The sequence below is a fragment of the Pogonomyrmex barbatus genome, unplaced genomic scaffold, assembly GCF_055798465.1.
Source record: "Pogonomyrmex barbatus isolate J1 unplaced genomic scaffold, ASM5579846v1 scaffold7, whole genome shotgun sequence".
NCBI lineage: Eukaryota > Metazoa > Arthropoda > Insecta > Hymenoptera > Formicidae > Pogonomyrmex > Pogonomyrmex barbatus.
In genome coordinates this window covers 8,419,907-8,443,973 of record NW_028297171.1, presented here as the reverse complement: position 1 = coordinate 8,443,973, position 24,067 = coordinate 8,419,907, and the positions used below count along the sequence as shown (strand labels likewise).

Below are 24,067 nucleotides of genomic sequence, written 5' to 3'. Positions count from 1 at the left end.
AATTTGTTTTCACTAAAGGTAAGATAAAAATAATGTATATTATAATACAACATATTTATTATTACTAAATTATTTTGTATCTAAAATGTTTCTATTAGAAGTTGTTACAATTTTCTAAAAAAAAAAAAAAATAATCTATTTTGTAAGCAAAGTCTATATATAATTCTTCATTTTTATTAATTGAAATTAGCAAATAGCTATCCTGAATATTCTATAATATAGTAGTAACATACATAACATTTTTTTCTGTATTCGATTTTCTGTATTTCTTAATTCTTTTTATTATGAGAATATTTAAGTCAATCTATTATACAAAAATGATGTCTGTAAAAATTGACCTCTTTAAAAAAGGTGAATTTTTACAAGATAACCAACAAGGCATCCTTCAAAAGCTTTCAATGTGAACGATAGCTATTTCTTCTCGAGATAAGAATAATTGTGTTTCGTAGTACTTGTGAAGTACTAAATAACGGTTGAAAATTGTCAGATATAAAAAAACAAGAGATTCTCGGAATAAGATAATAGCATTCTAAAGAGTCGGACGACTTAATGTTGCGCGAGTGCGCGTCCAGAAATTCAGACGCACATCGGGTAATGCGAACCTAAAAATATTTTATCTCACGCACGAGCGACGCCGATAAGTCTCTCGCGAAGGTGAAAGGGAATTGCATGTTTTAAAGTTTATAAGGAAGAGAACCGGTTCCTTCGTTCGCCCGTTCGCAACGCACCGTTTGTTGCCTCGAGAATACGCTCTCATTTGCCTCCTCGCAAAAATTTCGAGATCGTTAAAAGTGCGTCTTTAAACGACGCCGCGCGAGAAACGAGATTTGAAAAACGGGATATTACAAGTGACCTACTTTCGACTATCGCATTCAAATGATAATAACGATCTCCTTCCGTCATAACTTTAGATATAAGTAATATCTATATTATCTTAGTATCCTAATACATAAACTCTGAAGAATGTCGGGAGAGTAGATTATGTATATTTCCTGCATATTTTGGATATGCACTATATTTAAAAAAATGTAGTAAGAAGTAAAATTTTGTTTTTTTTTTTAATACTTACTAAAACTTTTAATACTTACTACTACTGTATATGAATAAATATACTGTATATGAATAAATATAATATGAGAAATATTGGGATGCATTGAATGTAGATGAAGTCCTCAGATAATAAATGTACTTAAATGTACAAATATTTTCAGTATAATTTTTATATATAATATTCTGTATATCTCGAAAATATAAAGAATATTTATCGAATTCACTTTTACGATAAACTCCAAGCACATTCTCGAAATGTGCTGTGTTAGGATACGAATATAAGTAATAAATTTGATGTTGATAAACATCATTTAAATCAGATAAATGAAATAATAAGAACGATTAGGATAGACTTCAAAAAATATAAGATATGATATTCCGACATACCAATCGATTTCTGTAGTTCAAAGGGGCATCATGGCTGATGTTTCTTCGGAACTGCTTGACAGTTCTCGGTGGTGCTGTGGTACGCATTTTGCTCCAGATTTTTGAATCTCCTCTTCAAGTTGTTATCACATCACTTGCACATGCAAACTACCACGATTATATTGTCAGCCACATAAATGTACACACTTTCGCAATACTAAAAATGAAACAGTGATCGGAATCAATTGGCGATAAGGAAATCGAAAAGAAATAACATCATGTCCAAAGTGACATGAAATGAATCTCGCCATACGCCTCGTATCGCAGATGTCGAAGTACCGTATCTTTATTATCAAAAACAACGACGACGAGATACCTCTGTCTACGGATGCGGAATACGTAATTCGGCGAACCGAGAGCGCTAGAACAAACGACGAACGCGTGCCTCGCGTCGCAACGGTCGTGTTACGTCACACAAATACAACGCGCAATCACACACGCGCGTACACGCGCGCGAAAGATCACCGCTCGGCACCATAGCCAGAGCTCCGTTTCCCCTTCTCACACGTTCTCCGCGTTCACTGCGCGCTCGCCGGGATTCAAAAACAACAGCTCGTCCCCCGCATGCGCAATAGGCGATAACTTCACGTTGAATTGCCGTGGACGCGCGCCACTGCCGTGATAACGGCGCGAATGCTCGATAACACCAGCGCGTACCAGCGCGTAACTGGTACCGAAAAATCACCTTCCGCTTCGGATCACGCGATTGAACGACGAAGGCGACAAAAGGCGCGTTTCCCGATTACTACTAATTAACTCCGAGTCGCCGAATCAATCTGCGAATGAATCGTAGCACATTGCCCGGAGCGAGAGAAACAATTTTGTCTTTTCAATGTGGCCGCCGACATCGCACTGAGCCAGCGAGCCCACACTCCGCACGGCTCCGTTCTCGCGACTCACTTCGTGCGATTCGCTTCTCGAGGTAATTCGCGTTCGAATCGCAGCTTCGGACTTCTTGGCGCCCGCTCGACTGATGTCGCCCACGTCGGTATCGTCGGCGTCGGCGACGTGGTTGGCATGTGAATTAGCAAATAATTAGAGAGAACCGTACAACGTATTCAGAAATCAATAGGAATATTCTTCCGATTAAGTTAACATAATTAGCAATATTTTCTGATGTTGTAATTCACCTCGAACATAGATGGCGTTGCCACTTAATATATTTTGTATTTATTGGGTACGATCAAAGGCTTACTGCAAATGCTTTGAAGCATTTTTTGATTGGTGCATTAATAAAATTTTTTGTTTTGATTCGACAATCAAACGCTTCGAAGCATTTGTAGTGTTATTATTGACCGTAGCCGTATTGATATTTATTTTCTATATGAAAATTTCTTGTAATTCATTAGACACCATAATTTATATCCGTCAAATATTAACATTTATTACGCTCTGTTAATTAAACATATTCTTCACTTATTATATCGATTGTTCATTCTTTACGTCGGCTGGAAAATATATATATCGGATTAGTGCACATTTAAGACTGCTACATATGAAATATCTATAGCACAATATTATTTCTTTGATGAAATGAAATTATTAAATCATATTCGGCTGAATAATACGACAAATTCATTGTTGACTATTTATAAAATCATTTCAAAGTATTTATACATTTCTACATTTCAATAATTTCATGTATATCAGCATTTAGTATGCAGTAACCAGTAGCGCGATTCTGTGACTCTTAATGACAATGTCATTATTGTTATATCGTCGTTGCGTAGCTTTTTTCCTATATATTATACCTGTGCAACGACAACATAACGACATTGTCGTTAAGAGTTACAGAATCGCGCTGCAGTAGGCCTATTCTCTAATTTCTTAACGACAGTGTTGTTAAGTTACGTCACTGCGCAGGTATAAGTGTCGGTCCACAATAAGTATTTAATCTTTAAACCGTAAGAAATTGACCAAATCATAATCGATTATTCTTTTCATATTCGATTATAATTGGTTAATTTCTACTTCTTAAAGCTTAAATTACTTATTGTGACTGATACTAATATATGGGAAAAAAGCTGCGTAACGATATCATTAGCTAGTGAAACTCGTGAAAGTCGTTAAGAAGTTAGAGAATAAACCTACAGAACCGGACATGTCCGATAACTATCGGTGTCGACAACTAACGCAAGGACGATCTTGGAAAAAAGGCTGTCATTGGCTGTCAGTTAATGATACCGATAATTGTCGGTAAGTTAGTACAGAATTCCCGAGCCTGGTGTAGTACAGTGAATTCGCTATAACAATGTTAAAGTTATGCCCTCTATTTTATCTACAACTTTAGGTTTTAAATGCTATGGATAATTCTTTCAGCAAAGTAGACCTTGATTTACTTATGTTTAAGATGGTTTTCAAACCAATCATTTTTTATTCTTGTAGAGTCTTGTACGTCACGGATTTGGAAATGGCGGGAACCTGAATTAGAGGGGAGAAGCACGCCCACAGAGAAAAAGTTCGCCATGTTTCTTTAGAGCAGGGGTGCACAACTGGCAGTCGATAGACTAAATTCGAGTGATGTTCAAGTTTGAAAAAATGCAGAAAAAATGAAAAATATACTGCTTCATTTTCATATAGTGATCATTAGATATCTTTGGATAAAGAAAATAAAAAATATATATAAGTTCTATATTTAGCTGCTGTAGCTTGCGGTATAATTTAAAATTTTATATATAGACCGTCAAAAAATTTAGTTGCCTATCTAGTAGCGAATTTGATTCATTGAATTATAACGGCTTAGTGACACTACTTAAAACTACATATGAAATCTAAACTGAGTATGAAATATCTAAATGTAGTAACATTACTGCTACATATGAAATCTAAACTGAGTATGAAATATCTAAATGTAATAACATAATATTATTTCTTTGATAATAAAATTATTAATTCATAGGCTGCGTTCCGATATTCAGTACTGCCAGTACTGAAAATCTATAATATATGTGATTTGAACTATATATTTTCTATATTGGCAGTGAATACCAGAACGCAACCATATTCAGTTAAATAATACGATAAATTCATTGTTGACTATTTATATAAAGGCTAAATGATCAATCACAGATTGAATATAATAAAAATATTCGATCATAAGTGAAAAATATTCGACTATAAGTGATCATTATATAAGTGATCATTTCTTATTTCCTGACTTATGATCTATCACTTATTATAGAATGGCATTAATCGTTTTTGAAGTTTTATACATTTTTATATTTCAATAATTTCATGTATATCAGCATTTAGTGTGCACTAATTCGATATAATGCAACGATATAGTGCAAAAACACTAAATGTATTATTATTTTATCCTAGTTTTTCGAATTAAACAAAGATAAAATGATACTTAGATGCACTCGAACTGTAATTTTTAACCCTAGGACTTTTGAAAATGACAAAATTGAACTATTCATCTAATTATAGATTGACTGGATTCCATAAAGTACATAGCGCGCATTTATCTATAGTTTATGTCACGTATGCTATAATGAAATGCGCGCATATGCGCTTTATGGAATCCAGCTTTAATCTCATGACACAAACCTCATTTCATGAAAATACGAAATTATTCGTGGAAACGGATTCGATACGAAATTTCATGTGAAAATATGATCATATATCAATTACTTCATGATTATTATAATATAATCGATAATTTAATAGTAATGGTATACAATATCAATAAAATACAGTACTGAGAATACAAAGATTACGGAATGCTTCAAATCTATTTAATATATGGAAAAATGAATTTCGTCTTTATACATAAATATAACTTTTATATTTTTGGAAGTTATATCATTTTAAAGTTCAGACAACTTAACAATAAAAATTGAAGATAATTAAATAAAATGAATATATGGTAAATTTTTATATAATTTTTTCAGAGATCATTTAAAAAAGCTATACAAATTATTAAAAATACTTATTAAAAATACAATCTCTACTCAAACATAGAACATATGATATTCCAAATTTATAAAATTAATAAAAAATTAAACCAACAATACACAAATTATGGTATTCTGTCTGTAATACAGAGTTTAGCATTCCCTTAATACATATCAAATTTTTAACACTTAAAGCTTCCTAGCCAAATAGTGTTGGAAGATATATTAATTTTATATTGATGACAAACGTTATATTGCTCTCACATGCTATTTTTCGGCGTCATTTGACTACCTGAATAATTTCACTATTCACGATTAACATGTTGGTTACGGAATCAATTTCGGTATGCTTTCCGTTCGGTCGGCGCAGAGAGTGAGCGCGAGCTGGGTCATATGGAGCATAAACAAAAGATAACACGCTCAACGCGACTATTTTGTTTTAATCTGTTTCTAAAATTCGGCCAATGCATAAACATAGCAAATATAAACATAAGATTTCAAGCGGTAAAAAGACGATGGCTAAGAGAAAAAATAAACGTCGTAACGTAAATTTATGTCGTAATGTTTTGCAATATGTGTGAAAAAAAATTAAATTTATGTTTAGATTGCTTTAATAAACTACATTGAAAAAGTGTATATATAAAATGTGTATATATTCGTGTATATATTTTTATATTTTATGAATTATCAATTCATATTCATTTTATTCGTTAAGTTTGACAATAGTTGCGTTTAGCAAAGAAAGCAACTTTGCAACTGTTGTAAAAATCTTTGATTTCTATGATTTTTGCCATTAGTTCCTCATGAATCTAAATGTATAAACCAATAGTCATATTACCAATAATATTATCAATAATCATATTAAAGATTTTTGCAACCGTTACAAAGCTGCTTTTTCTGCTGAAAAAGCAGAACGGACACGTAGACGAAAAGTGCGAAAGGGACCGACCAAATGGAAAGACCAGTGTCGGCCCCTAGAGATCAAGAGCCGGAGCACACTTCTGCATAACGCATAATGCATTATATGCATAAGAAAATGAACCAATGAGAATTTTTGATTTCCATTGTGGGGGTAAAAATGGAAGACTATTGGTTTATTTTCTTATGCGTTATGCAGAAGTGTGTGCTCCATCCCCAACCGGCCAAAATTAGTGTCTCTAGGAAACACACCGTACCCAAAAAAGGAAGAAGATGCTGATCATAGAAGCTGATCGAATCGCCATGTTACATTATGTTACGCCATGTCGCGTCAGATACTTGCAAGAAATGTGTTTCGAATACATGAACTTTATAATATTCAAAGTTCGTTCAAAGGTATGTATTCTATTCAAAGTATATACTCGTTATTAATTGTGTCATTAATTATATCCGATTATATTTTTTAATTGTGTTTAATTGATTTTTGTTGAATTCTTTTTAACGATAAATGTATCGCGTCTATTAAATTTTGTCGACGATGCTAGAAATCGGATATCACGGATCGGATGGAAAGAGAAATTTAAAATTTTCATAAACTTATCTATGAAAAACAAGTGATGTTGTATATTGAGATGTAAGACGCGATGATAACAATAAATCGAAAAGACATTTATGTAAATGTCCATTTTGAACAAGTCAGTTTCTCGAAGATTCGAGCCATCACGAGAAGCCGCGAGGAATAATGCACACGAGAAATGCTGTTTAATACGTTGTAATAATAATCATATACGTTGTTTTTTCTTTTTAGCATCGCAATTTGACACATGCAAAATGTGCTATTAAAGGAATATTCAAATATTTATTAATTTGATTTAAATTCTTGAGAAAATGATACTTTTGATTTATATATATTTATATATTTGTATTTGGTTAACGGTTTCTATAACTTTCCCATTATTTCTTAAAATGTTAATACTAATCTGAATTTTTATGTATTCTATTTAAGATGCTGCTATTCTATTAAGTGGATGCTGGAAAGATGAGGGATTCCAAAGAAACTGTCTGCATATGCATACACATCTGTCATATAAACTTTTTGTATCAGGTTTGTATTTCTAATTTAAAAAATTCAATGTTATTTCTTCATGTAACGTATTAATTTTATAATATCAGTTTTATAGTTACAGATTGCAAAATTTTTACATAAAGCAGATATTAATATAAACTGATGTTCTGAAGGCTATAGAAAATGATAAAATCTAAACTAAAATTTTTCTGATTCTTAACATAAAATCTTCGTGCAGTAAATATGTAATTATACATAAACTTTAATTAAGAAAAGATTTTTCAAATAAAAGAAAAGATTTTTCAAATCTATAAAACAAAAGTTTTTACAAAAAGTAGTGCATTCTGTATGTAGATGAATTTAATATCTCTGTATGTATCTTAACTTATTTTTGTGTTATGTTTATGTTTTCTATTTATTTTTGAAGACTTAATCATCTTTATTGCAGAGCTATGTTTTTTTGACAAATTGTATTCCCTTAGTACTATATATAAACATACATCTTTTATTCACTTACTTTTTTATTCTATTTTATTTTATCTTATTTTGTATTAGAAACTAATAAGAAAAAACAGATTTGATAATGAAAAATTTTAATATTTTTTATAAAATTACTCAAGATAGCAACAGATTATACACTTGTTATCTTTTAAGATAAATGATTTGCCTTTTATTATATATATATAATATTATATATATATTTTTTTTTATTATATATACATATATATATATATATGTATATATATATATTATATATATATAATAAAAGGCAAATCATTTATCTTGCAAAGTTAAAAGATAACAAGTGTATAATCTGTTGCTATCTTGAGTAATTTTATAAAAAATATTAAAATTTTTCATTATCAAATCTGTTTTTTCTTATTAGTTTCTAATACAAAATAAGATAAAATAAAATAGAATAAAAAAGTAAGTGAATAAAAGATGTATGTTTATATATAATTGCATCATTAATAAAAGTATACCCTCTATGCTTTATGATCAGGTAAACACAAACTAACAATGTGACTACATCAAAATTTTCCACTCAACAATATAGATAAGTATAATATAACAAATTATATATAATTTTGAATAGGAAATGATGACATTGATACTATTAGTATTACTGTTAATCAGTATTAAGCGAATACAATTTGTCAAAAAAACATAGCTCTGCAATAAAGATGATTAATTCTTCAAAAATAAATAGAAAACATAAATATAACACAAAAATAAGTTAAGATACATACAAAGATATTAAATTCATCTATATGTACATACAGAATGCACTACTTTTTGTAAAAACTTTTATGTTTTATAGATTTGAAAAATCTTTTCTTAATTAAAGTTTATGTATAATTATATATTTACTGCACGAAGATTTTATGTTAAGAATCAGAAAAATTTTAGTTTAGATATCATTATATATATATATATATATATATATATATATTTATTTATATATTTATATATTTATATATTTATATATTTATTTATATTTATTTTGTATTTCAGCATATTTACAGCCAGGAAAGGATTTAGTTTACAAATATTATCCTTAACCTGCACATCCATTTATACCCTATCCTACCTACGCTATAATTTTATTCTATTAAAATAATTTTATTCTATTTTTTTCAAATTGCACTTTACTATTGCACTTAAATACAGTTATTCTATTTTCTTTTCCTACTCATGTATACATTTCAATTTTAATGCCTATATATAGTTTTAATCCTAAATTTAATATCTTAGTATCCAGATCCATATCTTTTCCTATCCTTATTCTTACTATATTTCCTATCTTTATTACAGTAATACCTTTTTTATACCTATTTTTCATACCTATATAACATATTTATCTTGTGTCTCTTACATTATATCTAACTGATTCTTTCTTATAATTATTCTTATATTTACTTTGTTCCTATATTCTCTTTTACTCTGTCATTTCCTTGATTTCTACTTTTCTTCTTTTCTTCTTTTTGTTTTTATATCTTTTTTAAAATGGCCTTTTTTTCCAATTCATCATTCCATAATTTTTTATATTTCTCTCTATTATCTTTTCCTATCTTACAAAACCAATCCTTCACCTCTATACATTTCTCTATATAATGCTCTATACTGTCGGTCTGTTTTCACAAAACACATACATTTTATCCTTTTTCTCTAATTAATATTTATTGTTCCATGTTTCCGCATAAGTCTTATTAGAGCTCTGACCACATTCCCATTTCTTATCTAGATTTGCTTTCGTTAAATATCTTGGTTTATCTATACTTAAAGCCAATTCTCTGTAATTCTTTTTGTATCTTGCCTCTCTAATTCTATCCTCTTCTATTTGTCTTTGAATATCCTTTTTTCTTAACATTACTTTCTATATTCTACATCTTTTATTTGCTCTCATATCCTCTATAGCTTCTGATGACCAATCATTCTTATTAAAATATTTCTCTTTTTCCCTACTATATAAATTATAAATTCTTTTTATCTTCATTTTTTTCTTCCCAACATAACACAACATTGCCAAATTGTTCTCCTCTTTATTTTTTAACCTTTTCTTATACCTTGTAGTCCTGATTCCCCATTCTGCCTTTAGTTTAACAAGTCCTAATTCTCTTAAGATCAAATATTTTGGTGTACAAAATTCTAGTTTAAAAATCCATCTGAAATAATCCAACATAATTCTTTCTAATTCCTTTCTTTCCTCCTAGTTCCATATTTTTACTCCATATGTCATACTTTATATTAAATATTTATATAGTATCCATCTTCTATGGAAATCATCTCTGCATATCCTTTCTCTTATTCTCCAAATTTATTTGCTGCAATTTTCCCCTTCCTACTTAATTTTTTAATGCTCTATATAGTTACCTTTCCTATTAAACATGAAACTTAGATACTTAAAACTCTCTACCTATGTTATATACCATTATTGTATTTAACCATTCACCTCTTTCTTATATGAATCATATCCTCTCTATCCATTCTCATCACTTCCCATTCTTCACATCTCAAATTCTTATTTTTTCCTAATATTTATTATATTATTATTTTTTCCTATTTTTTCCACATGCTCTCTTCCTTCCTATTCTCCTTTGCACAGCCTTTTTTACTATTGATGAGACTCTGGAAGTCTATCCCTTATCCTTTCTCATCCTTTATTGCATATCCATATTTTGCATAAATCTATGTAACCAAATTATTTAAATATTTTCAGAAATCCATATCCTGTTTCACCAGTCCTGCCATATTCCAAAATAATAAACTTATATTTCCATTTAACTCTCATCCATATTTTCTCCCTTTTCCTCTTCAGCTTCTTCCTGGCTTAATTGAAATTTTCTTTTGCTCTTTCTTCCTCACTTACATTCTTATGCCTATTCTCTGCATATCCCTCTAATTCACCTCTGTGACTCTGGCACCCGATTTTCGAAAAATTTTTTTATATAGAAACAGTATTTTGTAGTTTGTAGTTGTTTGTAGTTGTTTGTAGTAACGATAATTTCGTTTGTAGTTCAATCCATTAAAAGATATCAAAATTTAAAAAAATGACTTGCACCTGACATTAAAATATTATATTTAAATCCGCTTGCGCAGTCTTTTTTAGACTCGTTTGTAGTTATTTGTAGTACTTTTAATTTCGTTTGTAGTCGAACCGTTCAAAAGTTATAATAATTTTTTGTGACAAATCTATATTTATTTTATTTTGTTGCTAATAATAACATTACTACATTTATAATTACTAAGATAATATAAGCAAAAGTTTATTTTTTCGTTAGATATAAAAACAAATTCTTTTTTATGTTTCATTTACAAATATTATTTAAGTTTTATTGAGGACAACTTTTCTCCATGACAAAGTTATTAACAATTAAAGTTTCAGAAACGAGCGAGTTCGATAGATAAGGTGAAAACAAAAATATTGTGCTTAAAATGATATCAATCGAAAAGTTGTAGCCTTTTCATTCATATTCGGTTCTTGTTTATTTCTCATAAATCTATTGCATGTTCTCGCTCATCTTTAATATCTGTACCTAAACGTTATATCTTGTAATAACTGATAAGTTTAGCATTGAAATGCTTATTATTTGTTTGTGAAGTCGCTCGCTTCTGAAACTTTAATTGTTAATAACTTTTTAACTAGAGGTATGCAAATGAAAAATCGACCTGTTTGGCAATGTGCAAACGAATATCTATCGATTGGTTCTATTTTGAATCGCGTATCTTCGGAATTCATCCTGAAAATGAATTTTTTTATGTAGAACTGTCGCTCCCCAAGACTTTGTTTGTTAATAACTTTTTAACTAGAAGTGTGCAAACGAAAATTCAAGCTGTTTGGGAAAGTGCAAACAAAAATCTATCGAATGATACCATTTTAAGCACAACATTTTTGTTTCTATTTCATCTACCGAACTCGCTCGCTTCTGAAACTTTAATTGTTAATAACTTTTTAACTAGAGGTGTGCAAACGAAAATTCGACCTGCTCGGAAAAATGCAAACAAAAGTCTATCGAATAATACCATTTTAAGCATAATATTCTTGTTTCTATTTCATCTGCCGAAGTCGCTCGCTTCTGAAACTTTAATTGTTAATAACTTTTTAACTAGAGGTGTGCAAACGAAAAATCGACCTGTTTGGCAATGTGCAAACGAATATCTATCAATTGAGCTATTTTTTATTTAATTTACTCATAGTTGGGGGGCTAGTGTGAAGATGGCCCCGAAATTTGTTTTGTTAATAACTTTTTTACTAGAAGTGTGCAAACGAAAATTCGAAATGTGCATACATGTGCAAACGATGAGCAATCGAATGAGCTATAGAAACTTTATGTTTTTCAATGTTGGGGGGCTATCACAGATTGCACAAACGGATTTAAAATATCTTAATGTCGGGTGCAAGTCATTTTTTTAAATTTTGATATCTTCTAATCGATTTAATTACAAACGAAATTTTTGTTATTACAAACAACTACAAACAAAATACTAACTGTTTCCATATAAAAAAATTTTTCGAAAATCGGGTGCCAGAGTCACAGAGGTGAATTAGAGGGATATGCAGAGAAGGCATAAGAATGTAAGTGAGGAAGAAAGAGCAAAAGAAAATTTTAGTTAAGCCAGAAAGAAGCTGAGGAAAAGGGAGAAAATATGGATGAGAGTTAAATGGAAATATAAGTTTATTATTTTGGAATATGGCAGGACTGGTGAAACAGGATATGGATTTCTGAAAATATTTAAATAATTTGGTTACATAGATTTATGCAAAACATGGATATGCAATAAAGGATGAGAAAGGATAAGGGATAGACTTCCAGAGTCTCATCAATAGTAAAAAAGACTGTGCAAAGGAGAATAGGAAGGGAGAGAGCATGTGGAGGATTATTAGGAAAAAATAAGAATTTGAGATGTGAAGAATGGGAAGTGATGAGAATGGATAGAGAGGATATGATTCATATAAGAAAGAAAGAGGTGAATGGTTAAATATAATAATGGTATATAACATAGAGATATATAAATGGTATATAACATAGAGAGTTTTAAGTATCTAAGTTTCATGTTTAATAGGAAAGGTAACTATATAGAGCATTAAAAAATTAAGTAGGAAGGGAAAAATTGCAGCAAATAAATTTGGAGAATAAGAGAAAGGATATGCAGAGATGATTTCCATAGAAGATGGATACTATATAAATATTTAATAACAAAGTATGATGACATATGGAGTAGAAATATGGAACTAGGAGGAAAGAAAGGAATTAGAAAGAATTATGTTGGATTATTTCAGATGGATTTTTAAACTAGAATTTTGTACACCAAGGTATTTGAGCTTAAGAGAATTAGGACTTGTTAAACTAAAGGCAGAATGGGGAATCAGGACTACAAGATATGAGAAAAGGTTAAAAAATAAAGAGGAGAACAATTTGGCAATATTGTGTTATGTTGGGAAGAAAAAAATGAAGATAAAAAGAATTTATAATTTATATAGTAGGGAAAAAGAGAAATATTTTAATAAGAATGGTTGATCATCAGAAGCTGTAGAGGACATGAGAGCAAATAAAAGATATAGAATATAGAAAGTAATTTTAAGAAAAAGGGATATTCAAAGACAAATAGAAGAGGATAGAATTAGAGAGGCAAGATACAAAAAGAATTAGAGAATTGGCTTTAAGTATAGATAAACCAAGATATTTAACGAAAGCAAATCTAGATAGAATAAGAAATGGAACTGTGGTCAGAGCTCTAATAAGACTTATGCGGAAACATGGAACAATAAATATTAATTAGAGAAAAAGGATAAAATGTATGTGTTTTGTGAAAACAGACCGGACAGTATAGAGCATTATATAGAGAAATGTATAGAGGTGAAGGATTGGTTTGTAAGATAGGAAAAGATAATAGAGAGAAATATAAAAAATTATGGAATGATGAATTGGAAAAAAGGCCATTTTAAAAAAGATATAAAAACAAAAAGAAGAAAAAAAGAAAAAGAAATCAAGGAAACAGAGTAAAAGAGTATACAGGAACAAAGTAAAATAATAAGAAAGAATCAGTTAGATATAATGTAAGAGACACAAGATAAATATGTTATATAGGTATGAAAAATAGGTATAAAAAAGGTATTACTGTAATAAAGATAGGAAATATATAGATAGTAAGAATAAGGATAGAAAAAGGTATGGATCTGGATACTAAGATATTAAATTTAGGATTAAAACTGTATATAGGCATTAAAATTGAAATGTATACATGAGTAGGAAAAGAAAATAGAATAACTGTATTTAAGTGCAATAGTAAAGTGCAATTTGAAAAAAATAGAATAAAATTATTTTAATAGAATAAAATTATAGCGTAGGTAGGATAGGGTATAAATGGATGTGTAGGTTAAGGATAATATTTGTAAACTAAATCCTTTCCTGGCTGTAAATATGCTGAAATACAAAATAAATATAAATAAATATATAAATATATAAATATATAAATAAATAAATATATATATATATAATGATATCTAAACTAAAATTTTTCTGATTCTTAACATAAAATCTTCGTGCAGTAAATATATAATTATACATAAACTTTAATTAAGAAAGATTTTTCAAATCTATAAAACATAAAAGTTTTTACAAAAAGTAGTGCATTCTGTATGTACATATAGATGAATTTAATATCTCTGTATGTATCTTAACTTATTTTTGTGTTATGTTTATGTTTTCTATTTATTTTTGAAGAATTAATCATCTTTATTGCAGAGATATGTTTTTTTGACAAATTGTATTCGCTTAGTACTGATTAACAGTAATACTAATAGTATTAATGTCATCATTTCCTATTCAATAATAAAATTATATATAATTTGTTATATTATACTTATCTATATTATTGAGAGGAAAATTTTGATGTAGTCACAGTTAGCATTTACCTGATCATAAAGCATAGAGAGTATACTTTTATTAATGATGCAGTTATATATATTAATTATAAACATACATCATTTATTCACTTACTTTTTTATTCTATTTTGTTTTATCTTATTTTGTATTAGAAACTAATAAGAAAAAACAGATTTGATAATAAAAAATTTTAATATTTTTTATAAAATTATTCAAGATAGCAACAGGTTATACACTTGTTATCTTTTAACTTTGCAAGATAAATGATTTGCCTTTTATTATATATATATATATATATATATATATATATATATATTTTTTCCAAAAGTCGAGTGCCAAGTTCGCAGACGTCACTATCCTCTCCATTTTTCCATAATTCCTTAATTCTCACTTTCCTATACCTATTTTAACATTTTCTTCTTTACCTTTTTTCTCTTTGGCTCGTTTATTTATTTTTTCTTGTATTTTTCTTTCTTCTCATGTCAGATCATTTTCATATTTTATCTTTTAATCTATTATTCCTGCTCGTTATCTCCTCCTTCTCATTTTAACTTCTTAATCTAATACCTTACTATTTATTCTATTTTCATCTCTAAGCCTAACTTTTTTTCCATAAAATTTTTTACCTAATCTGTTATCTTCTCTTTCCCAATTTTCTTATTTCCTATCATTTCTACTCTTTTCAATACTATGCATATTATTCCTCCTTTCATATTACTTTATGTCCCTCATTCATTTTTTTAGTTTACTAATTTCCTTTACATTTAATCTATCCTCACTAAAATCAATGCCTAATAAGATTTCCTGACAGCTATCCCTATTATTAATTACTCGTTCTATCCGCATTTGACATCCTCATTTCTTATTTGAATCGTCATCTCTTAATAATATCCTTTCTCATTATTTTTCACTATTTCCTCTTGATTTTCTCATTTCCGTTATAGTTCTTCTATCGTCTTTTCTAGTATTCGTTTGTGAATGAGCCAGGCGTCAGGGATATCGTCGCGGGATAACCCTTACAAGAGAGGCAACGTCGCCAGTGCGTGTGAGTGTGTGAGTGTTCCAAGACGCCGAGGATATCGTCGCGGGATTACCCTTACAAGAGGGGCAACGTCGCCAGTGCGTGTGAGTGTGTGAGTGTTCCAAGACGCCGGGGATATCGTCGCGGGATTACCCTTACAAGAGGGGCAACGTCGCCAGTGCGTGTGAGTGTGTGAGTGTTCCAAGACGCCGGGGATAACGTCGCGGGATTACCCTTACAAGAGGGGCAACGTCGCCAGTGCGTGTGAGTGTGTGAGTGTTCCAAGACGCCGAGGATATCGTCGCGGGATTACCCTTACAAGAGGGGCAACGTCGCCAGTGCGTGTGAGTGTGTGAGTGTTCCAAGACGCCGAGGATATCGTCGCGGGATTACCCTTACAAGAGGGGCAACGTCGCCAGTGCGTGTGAGTGTGTGAGTGTTCCAAGACGCCGGGGATAACGTCGCGGGATAACCCTTACAAGAAGGGCAACGTCGCCAGTGCGTGTGAGTGTGTGAGTGTTCCAAGACGCCGAGGATATCGTCGCGGGATTACCCTTACAAGAGGGGCAACGTCGCCAGTGCGTGTGAGTGTGTGAGTGTTCCAAGACGCCGGGGATAACGTCGCGGGATAACCCTTACAAGAAGGGCAACGTCGCCAGTGCGTGTGAGTGTGTGAGTGTTCCAAGACGCCGAGGATATCGTCGCGGGATTACCCTTACAAGAGGGGCAACGTCGCCAGTGCGTGTGAGTGTGTGAGTGTTCCAAGACGCCGAGGATATCGTCGCGGGATTACCCTTACAAGAGGGGCAACGTCGCCAGTGCGTGTGAGTGTGTGAGTGTTCCAAGACGCCGGGGATAACGTCGCGGGATAACCCTTACAAGAAGGGCAACGTCGCCAGTGCGTGTGAGTGTGTGAGTGTTCCAAGACGCCGAGGATATCGTCGCGGGATTACCCTTACAAGAGGGGCAACGTCGCCAGTGCGTGTGAGTGTGTGAGTGTTCCAAGACGCCGGGGATATCGTCGCGGGATTACCCTTACAAGAGGGGCAACGTCGCCAGTGCGTGTGAGTGTGTGAGTGTTCCAAGACGCCGGGGATAACGTCGCGGGATTACCCTTACAAGAGGGGCAACGTCGCCAGTGCGTGTGAGTGTGTGAGTGTTCCAAGACGCCGAGGATATCGTCGCGGGATTACCCTTACAAGAGGGGCAACGTCGCCAGTGCGTGTGAGTGTGTGAGTGTTCCAAGACGCCGAGGATATCGTCGCGGGATTACCCTTACAAGAGGGGCAACGTCGCCAGTGCGTGTGAGTGTGTGAGTGTTCCAAGACGCCGGGGATAACGTCGCGGGATAACCCTTACAAGAAGGGCAACGTCGCCAGTGCGTGTGAGTGTGTGAGTGTTCCAAGACGCCGAGGATATCGTCGCGGGATTACCCTTACAAGAGGGGCAACGTCGCCAGTGCGTGTGAGTGTGTGAGTGTTCCAAGACGCCGGGGATAACGTCGCGGGATAACCCTTACAAGAAGGGCAACGTCGCCAGTGCGTGTGAGTGTGTGAGTGTTCCAAGACGCCGAGGATATCGTCGCGGGATTACCCTTACAAGAGGGGCAACGTCGCCAGTGCGTGTGAGTGTGTGAGTGTTCCAAGACGCCGAGGATATCGTCGCGGGATTACCCTTACAAGAGGGGCAACGTCGCCAGTGCGTGTGAGTGTGTGAGTGTTCCAAGACGCCGGGGATAACGTCGCGGGATAACCCTTACAAGAAGGGCAACGTCGCCAGTGCGTGTGAGTGTGTGAGTGTTCCAAGACGCCGAGGATATCGTCGCGGGATTACCCTTACAAGAGGGGCAACGTCGCCAGTGCGTGTGAGTGTGTGAGTGTTCCAAGACGCCGGGGATATCGTCGCGGGATTACCCTTACAAGAGGGGCAACGTCGCCAGTGCGTGTGAGTGTGTGAGTGTTCCAAGACGCCGGGGATAACGTCGCGGGATTACCCTTACAAGAGGGGCAACGTCGCCAGTGCGTGTGAGTGTGTGAGTGTTCCAAGACGCCGAGGATATCGTCGCGGGATTACCCTTACAAGAGGGGCAACGTCGCCAGTGCGTGTGAGTGTGTGAGTGTTCCAAGACGCCGAGGATATCGTCGCGGGATTACCCTTACAAGAGGGGCAACGTCGCCAGTGCGTGTGAGTGTGTGAGTGTTCCAAGACGCCGGGGATAACGTCGCGGGATAACCCTTACAAGAAGGGCAACGTCGCCAGTGCGTGTGAGTGTGTGAGTGTTCCAAGACGCCGAGGATATCGTCGCGGGATTACCCTTACAAGAGGGGCAACGTCGCCAGTGCGTGTGAGTGTGTGAGTGTTCCAAGACGTCGAGGATATCGTCGCGGGATTACCCTTACAAGAGGGGCAACGTCGCCAGTGCGTGTGAGTGTGTGAGTGTTCCAAGACGCCGGGGATAACGTCGCGGGATTACCCTTACAAGAGGGGCAACGTCGCCAGTGCGTGTGAGTGTGTGAGTGTTCCAAGACGCCGAGGATATCGTCGCGGGATTACCCTTACAAGAGGGGCAACGTCGCCAGTGCGTGTGAGTGTGTGAGTGTTCCAAGACGCCGAGGATATCGTCGCGGGATTACCCTTACAAGAGGGGCAACGTCGCCAGTGCGTGTGAGTGTGTGAGTGTTCCAAGACGCCGGGGATAACGTCGCGGGATAACCCTTACAAGAAGGGCAACGTCGCCAGTGCGTGTGAGTGTGTGAGTGTTCCAAGACGCCGAGGATATCGTCGCGGGATTACCCTTACAAGAGGGGCAACGTCGCCAGTGCGTGTGAGTGTGTGAGTGTTCCAAGACGCCGGGGATATCGTCGCGGGATTACCCTTACAAGAGGGGCAACGTCGCCAGTGCGTGTGAGTGTGTGAGTGTTCCAAGACGCCGGGGATAACGTCGCGGGATTACCCTTACAAGAGGGGCAACGTCGCCAGTGCGTGTGAGTGTGTGAGTGTTCCAAGACGCCGGGGATAACGTCGCGGGATTACCCTTACAAGAGGGGCAACGTCGCCAGTGCGTGTGAGTGTGTGAGTGTTCCAAGACGCCGAGGATATCGTCGCGGGATTACCCTTACAAGAGGGGCAACGTCGCCAGTGCGTGTGAGTGTGTGAGTGTTCCAAGACGCCGAGGATATCGTCGCGGGATTACCCTTACAAGAGGGGCAACGTCGCCAGTGCGTGTGAGTGTGTGAGTGTTCCAAGACGCCGAGGATATCGTCGCGGGATTACCCTTACAAGAGGGGCAACGTCGCCAGTGCGTGTGAGTGTGTGAGTGTTCCAAGACGCCGAGGATATCGTCGCGGGATTACCCTTACAAGAGGGGCAACGTCGCCAGTGCGTGTGAGTGTGTGAGTGTTCCAAGACGCCGAGGATATCGTCGCGGGATTACCCTTACAAGAGGGGCAACGTCGCCAGTGCGTGTGAGTGTGTGAGTGTTCCAAGACGCCGAGGATATCGTCGCGGGATTACCCTTACAAGAGGGGCAACGTCGCCAGTGCGTGTGAGTGTGTGAGTGTTCCAAGACGCCGGGGATATCGTCGCGGGATTACCCTTACAAGAGGGGCAACGTCGCCAGTGCGTGTGAGTGTGTGAGTGTTCCAAGACGCCGGGGATAACGTCGCGGGATTACCCTTACAAGAGGGGCAACGTCGCCAGTGCGTGTGAGTGTGTGAGTGTTCCAAGACGCCGAGGATATCGTCGCGGGATTACCCTTACAAGAGGGGCAACGTCGCCAGTGCGTGTGAGTGTGTGAGTGTTCCAAGACGCCGAGGATATCGTCGCGGGATTACCCTTACAAGAGGGGCAACGTCGCCAGTGCGTGTTAGTGTGTGAGTGTTCCAAGACGCCGAGGATATCGTCGCGGGATTACCCTTACAAGAGGGGCAACGTCGCCAGTGCGTGTGAGTGTGTGAGTGTTCCAAGACGCCGAGGATATCGTCGCGGGATTACCCTTACAAGAGGGGCAACGTCGCCAGTGCGTGTGAGTGTGTGAGTGTTCCAAGACGCCGAGGATATCGTCGCGGGATTACCCTTACAAGAGGGGCAACGTCGCCAGTGCGTGTGAGTGTGTGAGTGTTCCAAGACGCCGAGGATATCGTCGCGGGATTACCCTTACAAGAGGGGCAACGTCGCCAGTGCGTGTGAGTGTGTGCCAAGACGCCGGGGATACCGTCGCGGGATTACCCTTACAAGAGGGGCAACGTCGCCAGTGCGTGTGAGTGTGTGAGTGTGCCAAGACGCCGGGGATACCGTCGCGGGATTACCCTTACAAGAGGGGCAACGTCGCCAGTGCGTGTGAGTGTGTGAGTGTTCCAAGACGCCGAGGATATCGTCGCGGGATTACCCTTACAAGAGGGGCAACGTCGCCAGTGCGTGTGAGTGTGTGAGTGTTCCAAGACGCCGGGGATAACGTCGCGGGATTACCCTTACAAGAGGGGCAACGTCGCCAGTGCGTGTGAGTGTGTGCCAAGACGCCGGGGATACCGTCGCGGGATTACCCTTACAAGAGGGGCAACGTCGCCAGTGCGTGTGAGTGTGTGAGTGTGCCAAGACGCCGGGGATACCGTCGCGGGATTACCCTTACAAGAGGGGCAACGTCGCCAGTGCGTGTGAGTGTGTGAGTGTGCCAAGACGCCGGGGATACCGTCGCGGGATTACCCTTACAAGAGGGGCAACGTCGCCAGTGCGTGTGAGTGTGTGAGTGTTCCAAGACGCCGAGGATATCGTCGCGGGATTACCCTTACAAGAGGGGCAACGTCGCCAGTGCGTGTGAGTGTGTGAGTGTTCCAAGACGCCGAGGATATCGTCGCGGGATTACCCTTACAAGAGGGGCAACGTCGCCAGTGCGTGTGAGTGTGTGAGTGTTCCAAGACGCCGGGGATAATGTCGCGGGATTACCCTTACAAGAGGGGCAACGTCGCCAGTGCGTGTGAGTGTGTGAGTGTTCCAAGACGCCGGGGATACCGTCGCGGGATTACCCTTACAAGAGGGGCAACGTCGCCAGTGCGTGTGAGTGTGTGAGTGTTCCAAGACGCCGGGGATAACGTCGCGGGATTACCCTTACAAGAGGGGCAACGTCGCCAGTGCGTGTGAGTGTGTGAGTGTTCCAAGACGTCGGGGATAACGTCGCGGGATTACCCTTACAAGAGGGGCAACGTCGCCAGTGCGTGTGAGTGTGTGAGTGTTCCAAGACGCCGAGGATATCGTCGCGGGATTACCCTTACAAGAGGGGCAACGTCGCCAGTGCGTGTGAGTGTGTGAGTGTTCCAAGACGCCGAGGATATCGTCGCGGGATTACCCTTACAAGAGGGGCAACGTCGCCAGTGCGTGTGAGTGTGTGAGTGTTCCAAGACGCCGGGGATAACGTCGCGGGATTACCCTTACAAGAGGGGCAACGTCGCCAGTGCGTGTGAGTGTGTGAGTGTTCCAAGACGCCGGGGATAACGTCGCGGGATTACCCTTACAAGAGGGGCAACGTCGCCAGTGCGTGTGAGTGTGTGAGTGTTCCAAGACGCCGAGGATATCGTCGCGGGATTACCCTTACAAGAGGGGCAACGTCGCCAGTGCGTGTGAGTGTGTGAGTGTTCCAAGACGCCGAGGATATCGTCGCGGGATTACCCTTACAAGAGGGGCAACGTCGCCAGTGCGTGTGAGTGTGTGAGTGTTCCAAGACGCCGAGGATATCGTCGCGGGATTACCCTTACAAGAGGGGCAACGTCGCCAGTGCGTGTGAGTGTGTGAGTGTTCCAAGACGCCGAGGATATCGTCGCGGGATTACCCTTACAAGAGGGGCAACGTCGCCAGTGCGTGTGAGTGTGTGAGTGTTCCAAGACGCCGGGGATAACGTCGCGGGATTACCCTTACAAGAGGGGCAACGTCGCCAGTGCGTGTGAGTGTGTGAGTGTTCCAAGACGCCGAGGATATCGTCGCGGGATTACCCTTACAAGAGGGGCAACGTCGCCAGTGCGTGTGAGTGTGTGAGTGTTCCAAGACGCCGGGGATAACGTCGCGGGATTACCCTTACAAGAGGGGCAACGTCGCCAGTGCGTGTGAGTGTGTGCCAAGACGCCGGGGATACCGTCGCGGGATTACCCTTACAAGAGGGGCAACGTCGCCAGTGCGTGTGAGTGTGTGAGTGTGCCAAGACGCCGGGGATACCGTCGCGGGATTACCCTTACAAGAGGGGCAACGTCGCCAGTGCGTGTGAGTGTGTGAGTGTTCCAAGACGCCGAGGATATCGTCGCGGGATTACCCTTACAAGAGGGGCAACGTCGCCAGTGCGTGTGAGTGTGTGAGTGTTCCAAGACGCCGGGGATAACGTCGCGGGATTACCCTTACAAGAGGGGCAACGTCGCCATTGCGTGTGAGTGTGTGCCAAGACGCCGGGGATACCGTCGCGGGATTACCCTTACAAGAGGGGCAACGTCGCCAGTGCGTGTGAGTGTGTGCCAAGACGCCGGGGATACCGTCGCGGGATTACCCTTACAAGAGGGGCAACGTCGCCAGTGCATGTGAGTGTGTGAGTGTGCCAAGACGCCGGGGATACCGTCGCGGGATTACCCTTACAAGAGGGGCAACGTCGCCAGTGCGTGTGAGTGTGTGAGTGTTCCAAGACGCCGAGGATATCGTCGCGGGATTACCCTTACAAGAGGGGCAACGTCGCCAGTGCGTGTGAGTGTGTGAGTGTGCCAAGACGCCGGGGATACCGTCGCGGGATTACCCTTACAAGAGGGGCAACGTCGCCAGTGCGTGTGAGTGTGTGAGTGTTCCAAGACGCCGAGGATATCGTCGCGGGATTACCCTTACAAGAGGGGCAACGTCGCCAGTGCGTGTGAGTGTGTGAGTGTTCCAAGACGCCGAGGATATCGTCGCGGGATTACCCTTACAAGAGGGGCAACGTCGCCAGTGCGTGTGAGTGTGTGAGTGTTCCAAGACGCCGGGGATAACGTCGCGGGATTACCCTTACAAGAGGGGCAACGTCGCCAGTGCGTGTGAGTGTGTGAGTGTTCCAAGACGCCGGGGATACCGTCGCGGGATTACCCTTACAAGAGGGGCAACGTCGCCAGTGCGTGTGAGTGTGTGAGTGTTCCAAGACGCCGGGGATAACGTCGCGGGATTACCCTTACAAGAGGGGCAACGTCGCCAGTGCGTGTGAGTGTGTGAGTGTTCCAAGACGTCGGGGATAACGTCGCGGGATTACCCTTACAAGAGGGGCAACGTCGCCAGTGCGTGTGAGTGTGTGAGTGTTCCAAGACGCCGAGGATATCGTCGCGGGATTACCCTTACAAGAGGGGCAACGTCGCCAGTGCGTGTGAGTGTGTGAGTGTTCCAAGACGCCGAGGATATCGTCGCGGGATTACCCTTACAAGAGGGGCAACGTCGCCAGTGCGTGTGAGTGTGTGAGTGTTCCAAGACGCCGAGGATATCGTCGCGGGATTACCCTTACAAGAGGGGCAACGTCGCCAGTGCGTGTGAGTGTGTGAGTGTTCCAAGACGCCGGGGATACCGTCGCGGGATTACCCTTACAAGAGGGGCAACGTCGCCAGTGCGTGTGAGTGTGTGAGTGTGCCAAGACGCCGGGGATACCGTCGCGGGATTACCCTTACAAGAGGGGCAACGTCGCCAGTGCGTGTGAGTGTGTGAGTGTTCCAAGACGCCGGGGATACCGTCGCGGGATTACCCTTACAAGAGGGGCAACGTCGCCAGTGCGTGTGAGTGTGTGAATGTTCCAAGACGCCGGGGATAACGTCGCGGGATAACCCTTACAAGAAGGGCAACGTCGCCAGTGCGTGTGAGTGTGTGAGTGTTCCAAGACGCCGAGGATATCGTCGCGGGATTACCCTTACAAGAGGGGCAACGTCGCCAGTGCGTGTGAGTGTGTGAGTGTTCCAAGACGCCGGGGATAACGTCGCGGGATTACCCTTACAAGAGGGGCAACGTCGCCAGTGCGTGTGAGTGTGTGCCAAGACGCCGGGGATACCGTCGCGGGATTACCCTTACAAGAGGGGCAACGTCGCCAGTGCGTGTGAGTGTGTGAGTGTGCCAAGACGCCGGGGATACCGTCGCGGGATTACCCTTACAAGAGGGGCAACGTCGCCAGTGCGTGTGAGTGTGTGAGTGTTCCAAGACGCCGAGGATATCGTCGCGGGATTACCCTTACAAGAGGGGCAACGTCGCCAGTGCGTGTGAGTGTGTGAGTGTGCCAAGACGCCGGGGATACCGTCGCGGGATTACCCTTACAAGAGGGGCAACGTCGCCA

At 39.2% G+C, this 24,067-nt stretch overlaps 1 protein-coding gene across 2 annotated transcripts in view; it reads right to left on the bottom strand.

Moving 5' to 3' along the window:
* Sarm (sterile alpha and armadillo motif) overlaps nt 1–24,067 on the bottom strand; it is a 116,448-nt gene that overhangs the window by 84,186 nt on the left and 8,195 nt on the right. The window contains exon 1 of one of the 2 annotated variants that reach the window (XR_016140935.1): nt 1,438–2,337. The exons of the other annotated variant lie outside the window; for it this stretch is intronic. The gene's annotated coding sequence lies outside the window, so the exon portion shown is untranslated. Of the gene's footprint in view, nt 1–1,437; nt 2,338–24,067 lie in introns of those variants that run through there. 2 annotated transcript variants of the gene reach the window in all.